The 13,216-nt window shown below is 32.5% G+C and overlaps 1 long non-coding RNA gene across 1 annotated transcript; it reads left to right on the top strand.

Moving 5' to 3' along the window:
- The first annotated feature begins 1,212 nt into the window (after window positions 1–1,212).
- Window positions 1,213–2,787, top strand: LOC138931921 (uncharacterized). Its single transcript, XR_011446698.1, has 3 exons — window positions 1,213–2,021; window positions 2,368–2,446; window positions 2,733–2,787. It is a non-coding gene; the product is annotated as an uncharacterized lncRNA (long non-coding RNA).
- The last annotated feature ends 10,429 nt before the right edge of the window (window positions 2,788–13,216 follow it).

Raw genomic sequence — 13,216 nt, 5'->3', positions numbered from 1 at the left:
TATATATATAATCGCGATCGCGATTAGTATCGGGAAATTATTTGCTATTATAATATAATTAATAATTAATTAACATTTATAAATAATATGTAACTATATATATATATCGCGATGATAGATCTCGAATCACATATTTTGTAATTTATTCATTTAATCAAATAAGAATTAAATTAATAAAAAACCAAATTATAAATTATCGTTTCGTTGCAATCTTTACAACAATAATTATTTTTTTAACGACACATAGAGTCAAATATATTTTATCCACGATGCTATATCATTAGACTTTTCGACAATCTAGATATAATTTGGATTGAAAACGTGCTGTAAGACGATCAAATCGCAAAATTGAATAATTAATATAACGATAAGTTTCGCGATACATTAATCGTTTAATAAATAATTGATCTATAATTTAAAATATTTATATAATTTAACATTTCGCATATATATTTTATAATACATAAAATATTTCGGCAAGAAATTAGAACAATACCTAACATAGTAATAGTTAGCCTTAGCGGCGTAAACATTGACACGCGTCAACATTATTTACGTATCACAGTTTTGTTATCATTCATACAAAGACACTTGAATAATTTAATATTCCGCTATATACGTCATATATATAGTACGCAAAATATTTTCAGCTTCGAATTAACATAGTTTTCGGCCTTGGCGATGTAAACATTGGCGCGCTATTATTCACGGCTTTGTTATCATTCATACAGCGATACTTGAATAGAAACTGTAGTGGGGCGAGACACTCAAATTTCTTTCGTATTATCATTCGCACGACGACACTCGAGCGATATAGTAACAGTGCGTCGTCGGTGCCGTCATCGTGCCGCGGATGGCTTTCGCGTTTTTCGCGTCGCGTGTCAACACAGCATTGCCACGAGTCGTACAATGGCTCATATGTGGCACGCGCATTTGTGCGTTGAACGCACATTAGTGCGTCGTCGTTGCCGTCATCGTGCCGTACGAGCAACGATGCGTCGCGTTGTCGCGATATCGCGTTCTCGCGTCGTCGCGTCTTCGCGTTAGACTTGTATCTCGTTTTCACGATTGTCATCGAGAATCATACTTCGTTGCCGGCTAAATGGGATGTCTCTCAGCATTGCAATCTTTAATATATTAATACCTATTAATATAATTAATTTTATATTAATATCAGTTAATATTAATACTATATTAATATTATATATTATATAAATATTTATGTATTAATAAATTTAATATATTAATGCAGGCGCAATGTTAAAACGCCTCAGTATCGCGGCTGAGGTGAATGCCGGCCGCGTAGCAACGTATGTTCGTGCATAGTATAGATGCATGTTCGCGCGGTTAATCTTGAACTTCGGTTCGAGAATCGGCTGTTGAGGGCACGTTCTGCTCCGACGAACGGTTCGGCCCGAATCGGTTAGAGTTCGGTCGATTGTTTTGGAATCGTCGTTAATGGGTCCCTTCTCTTGTACCGTCTAACAGCACATTGTAGCAATACTAACATGTTTGGCATTTGAGGAGTCGGCTGTATTAATTAGGTTCGATTTTTGCTCGCTAGAGAAGTTGATCTTCCGCTTTCGAAGTGATCTAGATTGTTAGCACCTAGGAGGTGGGTATCTTCGTTCTCGACCCGTCTATCAGCCTTACGATAAACCCGGCTCAGTCTGTACGATAGAGACTTGGTGGTTCGTATGAAATCGTTCCTAACGAAGTACGAGTCGGCCCTCGGTGGGAGCAGGCGCGGACCAAGAGTCGAGCGAACCCCATTCGCGTCGATTCCATCAATCGATTTCGTCTTCTTCCGCTTCCGCTTAACCTTTGCTCGAAGTAATCGGTGAATTCCCGACTTGTCGACTCGAAGTGTGATTCTCACGTGAAGCGGGGTTCGATCGTGCCGAAATTCGAAAGTGCGGGAGTGTCGTTTAAAGTATCGCGCGTGTGTTAGTGTAAATCAACCTGAGAGGAGGAGGAGGCCTAGGAGAGGCATCGGGCACCGATGGAAGTTCAACCCTATGGTAAGTAGATTATTTTTATATTAATTACTTATTAATCGCATACGTGCAATTTAAATTAAGCAATTAATCGCGTAATTTGATTTTTTATTTGTATGATTTAAACAAAAGAGAATTAAAGAAATAGCTATAATGAAAGCTATAATCTTGTAAAAGTTTCTAATTTTAGATTATAGCTTTTATATGGAATTATTAGAGTTATTAGTAGTTTCTTCCAAAATTTATAAAATTATTTTATTAATCTGTTTATTATTATATGCATCAAAATTCAATGCGTACAATAAATTTTTTTAAATATTAATTATTTTGGGCGTCGCTACAATTTGGATCTTCTATTTGTATGTTACAGATCAACATAGCGACCCTGATATCCTGAGAGGAGGAGGAGGCCTAGGAGAGGCATCCGGCACCGGCCGAGCAACCCAAGGGTGAGTATTTGTTACTTGTATATTGGTTATAAAAATCGCGTACGCGCATTAATTCAGTCTCTTTATTTGAACGAATTAAACGAGAGAAAATTAAAAAAAAAATTTTTTTACATACATCCTATAAAAGTTTTTATGTAAAAAAAAGTTTTTTTTATGATTTATAAAATCATTCCATTTATATAGAGCTTTTTAATATTGTACGCATCGGATATAAAATATTCCGCACGAAATATTAATTATATTTTGGATATTGCTATAATTTGGATTTTATATTTTTATGTTACAGACAATGTAGCCTCAAGACCAACGACTCCGCTGTTGCGCATCAGTGCCGGTGAGTGATGAACTTTATTTTATTTTGAGGTAACGGATTCGTAGATATTGTAGATGCAAATGTAGATTGTAGATTGTAGATAGATCCGTAGCCTCAAAATGGATGGGCTAAAATAGATTTAAAAAAATAACTTTTAATAGATTTTTTCAATATTCATTAAAATATGTTACGGGTACAATTAAAGATATAAATTAAAATAAAAATTTAAAAAGAATATAAAATATTTTGTTCGATTGATAAATTTTATTTCATGAAGAAGTTTGTTTAATGAAGAAGGCGCTACTAATTCTATTAATTGTATAAAATAGTAAAAATTTATTTTCATGTTGCGCCGATTTTATCCTAATTTTTCATAGCCCATTCATCTATATTATCATATCAATTAATGTTTTGCTTTAATTGATATAAAGCCAAATTATTGATGTATTAAAGTATATAAAATATAAATGTTTTATTAATTTTATTTTAATATAAATTTTATATATTACTATAAATAATATTATATTATTATATAAGAATTCAATCAATTAATTTTGATATTATTATAAGAATTCAATCAATTAATTTTGATTGATAATTTGGCATTATATTAATTAAAGTCAAGTTATATTAAAACGATGGATGACAAACGGTCGTAATGTCTCACGACCATAAACGAGCGTAAAATTACGCTCTGATAGAGGTCGAAGCTACATTTCTGGCTACACGTAGCCAGAATGAATATGGCCAGGATCAACGAATGGTAGGTCCAATTGGCCCAACGGACGCAACATACGGTGCATTCTATTAGGGCACGCGAATAGGATCCGCGAGTAGGATACGCGAGTAGGCCATGCGGTTAGGATAAGTTTCTCCCCCAAATTTCGATAATCGCGAATTCCCGCTGGCTTAGCCAGCAAAGTAGGAATTAGGTCTAATTAAAATCAAAAAATTAAAATAAAAAATTATCAATTTTTCTATAATTTAAATTAAAAATTAAATTGTAAAAAAATTAAAAATAATTATAATAAATTTTTAATATATATATACACATGCTGTAAATTTTATAAATATACATTTTTTTTTTAATAAATCAAAAATTGCACTTATATTTATTATGTAAAACTAATATTTGTTATGTAACAAATTTAATACATATATGTTACATTTTATTTTATAGATTAAAAGTTGTACATATATTTGTTATATATGTAATATTGAACTTTTGGGTGTAAATGCTGTCAATATCAAATTATCTGCATTATTGGATATATCTTTTTGATACTGATAGCATCATTAATTGTAAATTGTACTTTAATTACAATTGTATATTAATTAATTGTAATTATAATTGTGTTATAATTTAATTTATATATAATTATAAATTGTAATATATTGTATTATAATTATAATTGTATTAATAATACTATAATTTATATATAAAATTATCTTTTTTTTATAAATTACACGAAAATTTATCGAAAGAACATAATGGCAATATAATAGAAATTCTAAATTAATATATCTGTTAAATATTAATTTTTCTATATTATTCATTTTAAAAATATTTATAAACTCAGAGCTTGTATTTTCATATCAAAGGATTTCAAATTTTATAAATATCATAAATATTGTTAATTTTACTAATGTCTAATAAAAATGTGATTGAATAAGAATGTGAAGACTCATTGTTAAGCCAACGATTAAATATTAGCTCTTCGTTCACGAAATTTGATAACTGCCTTCGATATTGCAGAATCGCGAGTAAATTATTCCAAATTTCATGATTTTTGTTTTTGATTTGATTGATATTTTCGAATTTCGTATCGGAATTAAATATTCGTCAAATAAATTAATAAACTACATCGCGAAAACAACGTGTTCTTTCCACGTTCTTGGACGCGATTGCTGTCTTAGCTAAGGGGCCTTATCGCTGTCCCTCTCGTCAGATGAACATTAGTAATTTGTAATTATACATTATATAATTTGTAATTATACATTATATAATTTGTAATTATATATTATATACATTTTATATAATTCTTCGCGTATTATATCTTTAATTTGACAAATTTGTAAAACCTATTTATTAAAAAAAAAACCTATATATTCCAAAAAATTAAAATAAAAATTTTTCCTCCTCGATGGTATCTCCACCTTAACGAAGGCATTTGCCGGGTGAGGAGGTTCGAGTGCTCTAACAAGCTTGAGAGCTATGCCGGCGGTAACGTATAGTGTTTTCGAATGAAGCAAGTTTAATCGTTCTGACAATGAGACCGATTAATGACGTCATGTACTTTGTCTTAGGTTATTGAGGATACTTGACTTATTATATAAATTAATCAATGGAATACTTTGAGTAATCGTTTGATTGATTAATCAGGGCAAAGAATCTTGTACTTTAAAGACAAAAGAGTGTTAAAAACGGGGAATGTACTTTATATTATTTATAAAAATCAGATTCGCTCAAAATCTTTTTTTGGTCAAATATATATATTCATAGTAAATTGAGTTAAATCACTCTTAAAGCGATCAAACTTACTTCATTCGAAAACGCTAATAATTATCGGTAGGGTCACTCATGCCGGACAGGTCGAAGGGGAAGAGTCAAACTAACAATAAGAGAGATACTCTAATTATTATATATTTATTATATTAACATTTTTAAATAAAATGGAAGTAAAAAAGACAGTAATCGAGAGAAAGGGGGCTCCGAAATATTTTCATATTCCCCTTGGAAAAAAAGCAACAATACTTGCGAGTATCGATTTAACATACTTTTTTTAAGAGTGGATTGCAAAGTGACTTGCTATATTATTATAATAACCATGATTGGAAATTCAGCATGATTAATTAAAAATGACTAATTTTAATTTTAAAAAATGGCTTTTATGTAAAAGAGCTGTGTTTCATTATCTAAAAAATTTGTCACATTCTCAATGAGCAATTTTCTTGTTAATATGGAAAATAAAATATAAAATTCTAATTTTACACGTACAAGTCACTTAAAAAAAAAAACATATCGTAATCCTGGCGAATATATTTATATTACTATCTGCCTGTGGTAGCTGGCACGTGTATGAGCACAATATACATATAGCGGATTTAAAGCGGTACAGCTGATATCATAAACAAGACACCGCGCGGTGCGCGGTACGAAAAACGCGGTTTAATCTACTGCAAATACCGGCCGCTTCACTTAAATCAAGCCAATGTCAAGAAGAGAGAACGGACCTCTTTGTCGGTTCTAATCTGTACAAACAGTCGTATATCTAGCAGTCGTTGACTAAACTCTCGGTTTATCTGAATTTATACTCAGTAGCAACTTCTGGAAAATGTCATAAGACCTAAGGACTCATTTATTAAATATATTTGACATGTTTCTTTTCCTTATACAGGCATTTTGTTTCTTATTCACAATAATTGTAATAAATACATAATTTACAATAATTATCATATATAATAATTCACACTATCATTATTAGAAAATTTTTTATCAAAATAATTGATATTTCACTCGCTGAAAATAGTCGCAAATTAAATATCCGTGATACTTTATTTCAAAATATATTTTTATACATTGTATATATAAAAAAAAAAACAATTCTCTTTTCCTAGAATTTCATTCTCATAGGCAGCCATTGCAACGGCGTATTATTAAAGAAACGCGATTTCGCGCTTCGCGAGAAGCGGCTTTTAGCAGAAATGAGGATAGCGCACTTTCGGACGGCGCGCTTTTACGCGCACGTATACACCAGAAGAAGGTCTCTCGTCTATATCTATATCCGTCCAAAAGAGCTCCGGATGCATTATCACGCGGTTTTCGCTTTAAACGAGACTTTCTTTACGCCGATCATGCGCGCGGCGCAGTCTCCAATTAATCACGCTTCCCGTGATCGTTCAAAAGAGCCGGCATGGCGCTGAAAATGGATTAAAGCGCTCGCCGTTTGCTACCGCTTTTTATAACGTTTGCGGACACCGGTATATGTACAATACGTTGCCGGAATCGCGTTGACAGTTCCTTCAGTTTCCAACAATTTTCCAAATGCGCGATAAAGGAGGAGGGCGGGCTTTTTACTTCGTTCTGTGTATACCTGACACAGTACCCCTGATGTATGTAACTATGTTTCAACGAGACGTTCGATATCGCGGAATTCGTGCGGGAGATATAAAGTTGACTTCGATTATTCGGATACACTAACTCGGAATATAGCGTGATATGTATCATCACAGAGTAGCGCGAGCGCGAGCTTTCGACGATGTGGATACATATCGGATTTAGTTTTTTGTCCGGCGAAAGAGAATCGATCGGTTTGAACCAATCTGACCCCCTCGAGGAGACGTGTAAAGGGTTGAAAGTAGGAGAAGCCGCGGTATACGCGAAGGAAGCGGAGCGAGGAGGTGCGGGGAGAGGAGCGCGAGTCTGAAAAATAAGAAGATGTAGATAAAAGCGCTGCACGTTGGCCTAACAAGACTCAGGACTCAGGGGCTATTATCATAATTGTGGGCTGCAGGCAGCGGCTGTGCCCACAAACCAGAATGCCCCTTGTCTCATCTACCTTCGTCCTCGTCTTCGTCTTCTTCTTCTTCTTCTTCTTCTTCTCTTTCGCGTCTTATTCTCCTCCCTTCTTCCTCCGCAACCCGTTTCTTCTTCTCTTTTCGCGGCTTTTTACTTAAACTCCCCCGTTCTCTCGCGCGTTTCGCGCGTCTCTTACCAATCTTTTACGCGCTGGAGACAAATGGAGCGGCCACCGTATATATTCAGCCTCCCTGTTCCATATTTCCGTCTACATTAAGAAAACAATGAATAAACCACGTAATGCGACGCACACACAGCGATACTAAATAAAGAGATATGTGATATGAAGCAGATTGTTATTTGAAACAATGTTTTTTGTCTGTAATCTCATTATTATACACATAAATGTTGCACGATAATTGAAAGAAATGTACATTTTCTATAGAGATAATAATAGTGATATTGTTTAGCCACGATTGAGACTGAATTATAGAGCGATATTTTAAAATGATGCGAGTAACTTATAATGATAAAATAAGAAATGTGAGTAACTATAATTATATAGCGTATACTATTTAAATAAAATGACAGACGGACGGGATGCTTTCCGTGTTTGTTATTAAATTCAGCTGTATATGACACGGGTTCTTCGACATGGACCACCCTGAATCAGGTGAAATGCAAACAAGCGTGTTTCTCTCGTGCTTGAAAAAGAGGCCACGTGGAACGCTCTGTGCACTTTCTTTTAATGTTGATATTTGTCATAAGAAAAGTATGAGATATAAAAAAAAATAGAGGGAAAAAAAGAAAATGCATTTTATATATAACATACTTTAAAAAAATTTTTTTTTTCTTTTCTTGTATTTGTGTATTATTTATTATATATTAACAATTAAATATTATATTAATAAGAGGTAGTTTACACGAATTTTTATTATTCAGAATATTTCTCGGTGTATCATTTATATAATTGAATATAGGCCAGAGAGTTCTACAAATATAAATTTAATTTATCATTGCATAATAGAATCCAATTATTTTCATCTCGCTGCAATTATATAAGAGTATTATCTTTTGTGTACATTTGCATCGTTTTATTATTATATAAATCTATATAAAAGAATTATATGTCGAGTGTTTGAATTTACATCGAAATGTCAAAGATTTTTTATTAAAGATTGTATCTTGAGATTTTAAATCGATGCCCTATTTTTTATATCTGAGTTTCTTTTCTCTAATTTATTATATGAATTTTAAGTCTAATTAAGAGAACGTATAATATTTCTTATTATTAATTCTTTCAAAGTATTATAAATGTTTATATAATACGTTGTTCTACCTCTTTTTAAGAAATAAAATCAAAATTAAGTTTGAGACTAAATTTCTTAATGAGAACTTAGAGAATGTCACAAAGTGCATTATGCAATTCTCCTAAATATAACTCGGGAAACTTCATTGAGAGTACAATTATAAATGCAATCCTACTACAACGAAATCCTCGATCTCGAATTCTCGTGCCTCGTTCTCCTTTACCAGAACGAGAAGTCAAAAGCAAACAGCAGGTGCACGATAAAATATCTGTTTTCTTGTAAATTATGCGAAACAAGCAAATATATTTTATCCTCAAATTGTTGCACGGTGTGTCGAAAGAGCATTTTTTTCCCATTTGTTTCCCGTGCACTCTTTCAGCGAGAGATGCCAGGGGCGTGTATGTTTGTTTAGCCTCGGTGTACCCTGTTATTAGGGACCGTTGCCCGTGCCCCTCGAAAACCGTAGGGCCCACGCCGAGATTTGGCCGTTGCCCGTGAGCTCGATCGTGTATCCCCTTCCGCTCTTTGAATCCTCATCGCCCTTCTTCCTCCTCCCTCCCGTCCCTCCTTCCCTATCCGTCCTCCCTGTTTCATTTCGTACGTAAAAGGATTTCTCGAGAGAGAAAGAGAACGACGAGATAAATTCGGAAGGGGATTCCATGGCTCCTAGCAGACGTTCTTTGCCTCTATCTAGATCTTGATTTAGATTCTACGGCATTTTAATTTATTACACAAGCGAGATGGCGACGATTATACGAAAAGACTATCCGGTTGGAAAAAATACGCCAATTTTTGACCCCCGTAAATAAAAAGTCAGAAAATATGGCCTAATAAAATAAAAGAATTAAAAAAGCACAGCTTATTAAAGAAAGAATACAGGAAATTAAATGTGTTTTTTTATTCATCAAAAAGAAGTGGAAGATTTATTGCATTCTTTTAATTTCATCTCATGTACGATACAACGTAAAGTTTTTCATCTGTTTAAAGATATATTTTTTTCTGATTCTAATTGTTTTATTTAGAAACAAAGTTTAGCATATATGTACATATATATATATATATACACATGCTAAATTGTATTTAAATAAAACTATTATATATATATATATATATGTGTGTGTGTGTGTGTGTGTGTGTGTACATAACGATATATAAAGAAATATATACGTACTTCCTAATAAATAGTATATGCTATTAATATTATGTCTGCCAAGATTTATACGATACACGCTCAGGGAAAGAAATTCATACGTTTTATCGTTTTTGCGATATGATTCGCGTGGGATCGCGCGACTCCTCTTTTTCTCGATGCACAATGCATCCCTGATGGCGTATCCTGCAGGTCCGCAATTGAATACTGTCTGTTTGTACGAATGGCACGTGACAATACCCAAAGGCCCGACCTCGCACGCGACCGCACCCCGTGTGTCGCCGTTATTTGTTTAATTTAAGTGTATTGTTGCGCGCGGTGTTTTCGGTTCGTAGCTCTCGATTTATTTCGGCCACGATCATTTCCCGCATTTTTAACGTGGGAGATACGCCCAACGTCGGGGCTACCGGGCGTTGTTAGATCCGATTTCGATTCGCAACGTAAATTTGTGTGACCCGATGTGACGTCCCTCTTTCTCTCTCTCTCTCTCTCTCTCTCTCTCTCTTTCTCTTTTTTTCTCATTGATTATTGCCCCATTAATGAAACTTTTCACGTGGCCATTTATTAGCGTCCTTCTGCGCGATAAATAAAACACTGTACACCCTCGCGGCATTTATTATGTATGTAATATTAAAAAGCGGATGCTCTCTCGTACGTAAATTACGCGGATAACTTAATGGTCGATTAAATATTTTTCGTGTCGTTTTTGCATAATTAAATTTTCATAACTGGTTCGAGAAAATCTTTTTATCGACCAATTGTGTCGACTACGAAAGCAACCGCGCTTGGATATATCTGCGCGATCTTACAACAGAGACTGGTATCTGCTGCTGAAATTTTTTATCCGGCATCGATGAAATATTAAATTATCAAGAGAGAGAAAGAGAGAATATTTTAAAATATGGATTAATAATTTATTAAATAATGGTTGTGTCAGAAAACTTATTGTTATGATAATTACTCGATTCTGGGCGATTCAATCATTTTATTGCGCATTTTCTGTAATTATATTAATTTAATATTAACAAAATCTCATATATTGGTAAAACAAGTTCAATAAATTTAAAGAGAGTTTTTCAATTAATAATGCAACGTTAAATTGCGCGACTTTATTCACTAATGTATTTTATTTTATTTATTACTCTAATAATGATATTACGTTTCTTTTTTCTTCATCAATCAAACTTCTGTGTTGTTATCTATTATGCTTATTACTTCTTATTTTGGCCGTTATGTTTTCTAAAATAATATTAGCGGATTTTTCAAACTACGCAAATATCCATAAATTTTTAACAGTTTCGATCGGTGCCTACAACCAGCATAGCAAGCATACTCTCGATGGGTTCGGTAACATTTCGTTGGAAGATACCAACATGATCAATCGTCGGTGATTAAGTTTACGATATCACGTAAATCAAATGAAATTATTGTCTAATTATTCTAATACGTAGAGCTGCTATATATTTTTACATACAACAGTCCAAATATTATACAATTATAAAATATAACGCCACACATAATATATGACTATAACATCAATGTGAAAATAGATGATCCTTTTTTTCGCAAAGTTTTTTATTTTGTATTAATTATATCTATATGAGCAAAAAAATGGATCGAAAAAATATGGATAATAAATTACATGAGATTATTTAATCTGATAAATAAGATTTTTTTCATTTCATTCAAAAAATGTTATAACAATTTTAAAAATTAAGACAAATTGTCGTTCAGTCTTAGTCGTGATATATTTTCAATAAATAAACGTATATATAAAACACAATAATTTTGTGATCAACAAAGGATACTTACACGTAAAAAAGCAAATATAAATATAACTATAAATATATAAGATATAAATGTACCTAATTGTATCTTAACATAATTGTATCTTAACACTTTGATTGCGAGATTATTTTATTATTCAGATGCTTCTCTCTCTCAGTAGGCAAGATAATTCAGGATCTATAATCCTTAATAAGAAATATAAGTTTATATAAAGTACATAATGAAAAAATTTTTACACGAATTATTTATTAATTTTTGCTTTACAATAGAATCTATCTATTTTTAGAGATAGACTTTTATAAAATAAGTATTCTATATATAAATTATATATATATATATATATATATTTATATTTATATTTTTACAAAATACTTTCTTTTTCTTTTTCTCTTTTATCTCCTCTTCTACTTTTTCATTTAATAATTATATATCACACAAACAAATGGACAAATTAAAACCCGTATCTCGCGTCCAAAGTGTTGTCAATGTAAATATACATAACCATACCCATTTTATAATAATGCTGTATATATATTTATATGTTTCCGATCAATTTATAATAAAATTTTTTAAATTTTATTATAAAAAAACTATAAGTTTAATTTTTCACACATATTGCGTTAAGAATCACAGATATGGAAAACATTTTTAAGTATGAAGCACTACAATTACGCAATATTCTTACTTCGAGTGCAATATAGATATCAATTATATTAATTCAAGAACACTCGCTCTGGCAATAAAATGCTTGCACAATCATGAAATACTGGTAATAAAATGCCTGCATAATCATGATCAAAGTCTGCATTCATATCGCTGCCGGCTATAGATATTCTAATCCGTAATTCAAAGAGTCGTCGCAAAAACACTTAATTCTTTACCGAATATATTTCCGTGGAGATACTTGGATCGTTCTTAATACGAAGCCGGGCAATTTTTCTGATCTGTGCGAATAAAGTATGCTCTGCTAATGTTGTTTCTATCGATAACTTGATAAGCTTTCTCTAAAACTGCGACTGGCGGCTTTGGTTCTCGCGTTAAAATCCAAACGTTTCGTACGCTGTAATAAGAATACATTATAATTTCAAGAATTCGACAAGACTTTTAAATAGTCTGATCTAATATATTCGAAAGTATTTCTTTATAATATTTAAAATATATATGAGGAAAATTTACTTAAAAAAATTAAGCTTTACTCTTATTTAAATACAGAAGAATATGAAGAAGAATATTGATATATTCGATAATAAAAATAAAGGAGAAAAAAATTTATCGTACACTCAATCCCGCCAATTAAATTTTGAAAATTCTAGCTTATACTTTCTTCTCTCAATATATTCGTTCACTCTCCTTTCGCAAATGAACTTACTTGAATACTCCGAGATTTGTACAGCTCCATACTACGGCGTATGACTCGTAGTCTGTATCTAGAACCCAATAAGGCGCATCGAACGGTAGTGGCAAGGATGGAAAAGTGACGGTCAATTTAGAATCATCGGATCTGCCAATTAACCTTCCAATGCCCTCGATACTCGATGCTATTCCAGTTCTAAGCAAGGGGACAGAGCTTTACTCCAAGTAGGTAATTGCTAACGACCATTCTATTCCGTAACGCTGTCTCTTTCTCTCTCTCTTTCCTCTCTTTCTCTCTCGCTATTAATGACAGTACTCTGCGTTGATACCACTGCTT

Source organism: Polyergus mexicanus, unplaced genomic scaffold, assembly GCF_030449975.1.
Source record: "Polyergus mexicanus isolate NDT 795.1 unplaced genomic scaffold, iyPolMexi1.0 SCAF_3, whole genome shotgun sequence".
Taxonomy (NCBI): Eukaryota; Metazoa; Arthropoda; class Insecta; order Hymenoptera; family Formicidae; genus Polyergus; species Polyergus mexicanus.
The sequence above is the reverse complement of the archived record's forward strand: the minus strand, read 5'-3'. Positions and strand labels throughout refer to the sequence as shown.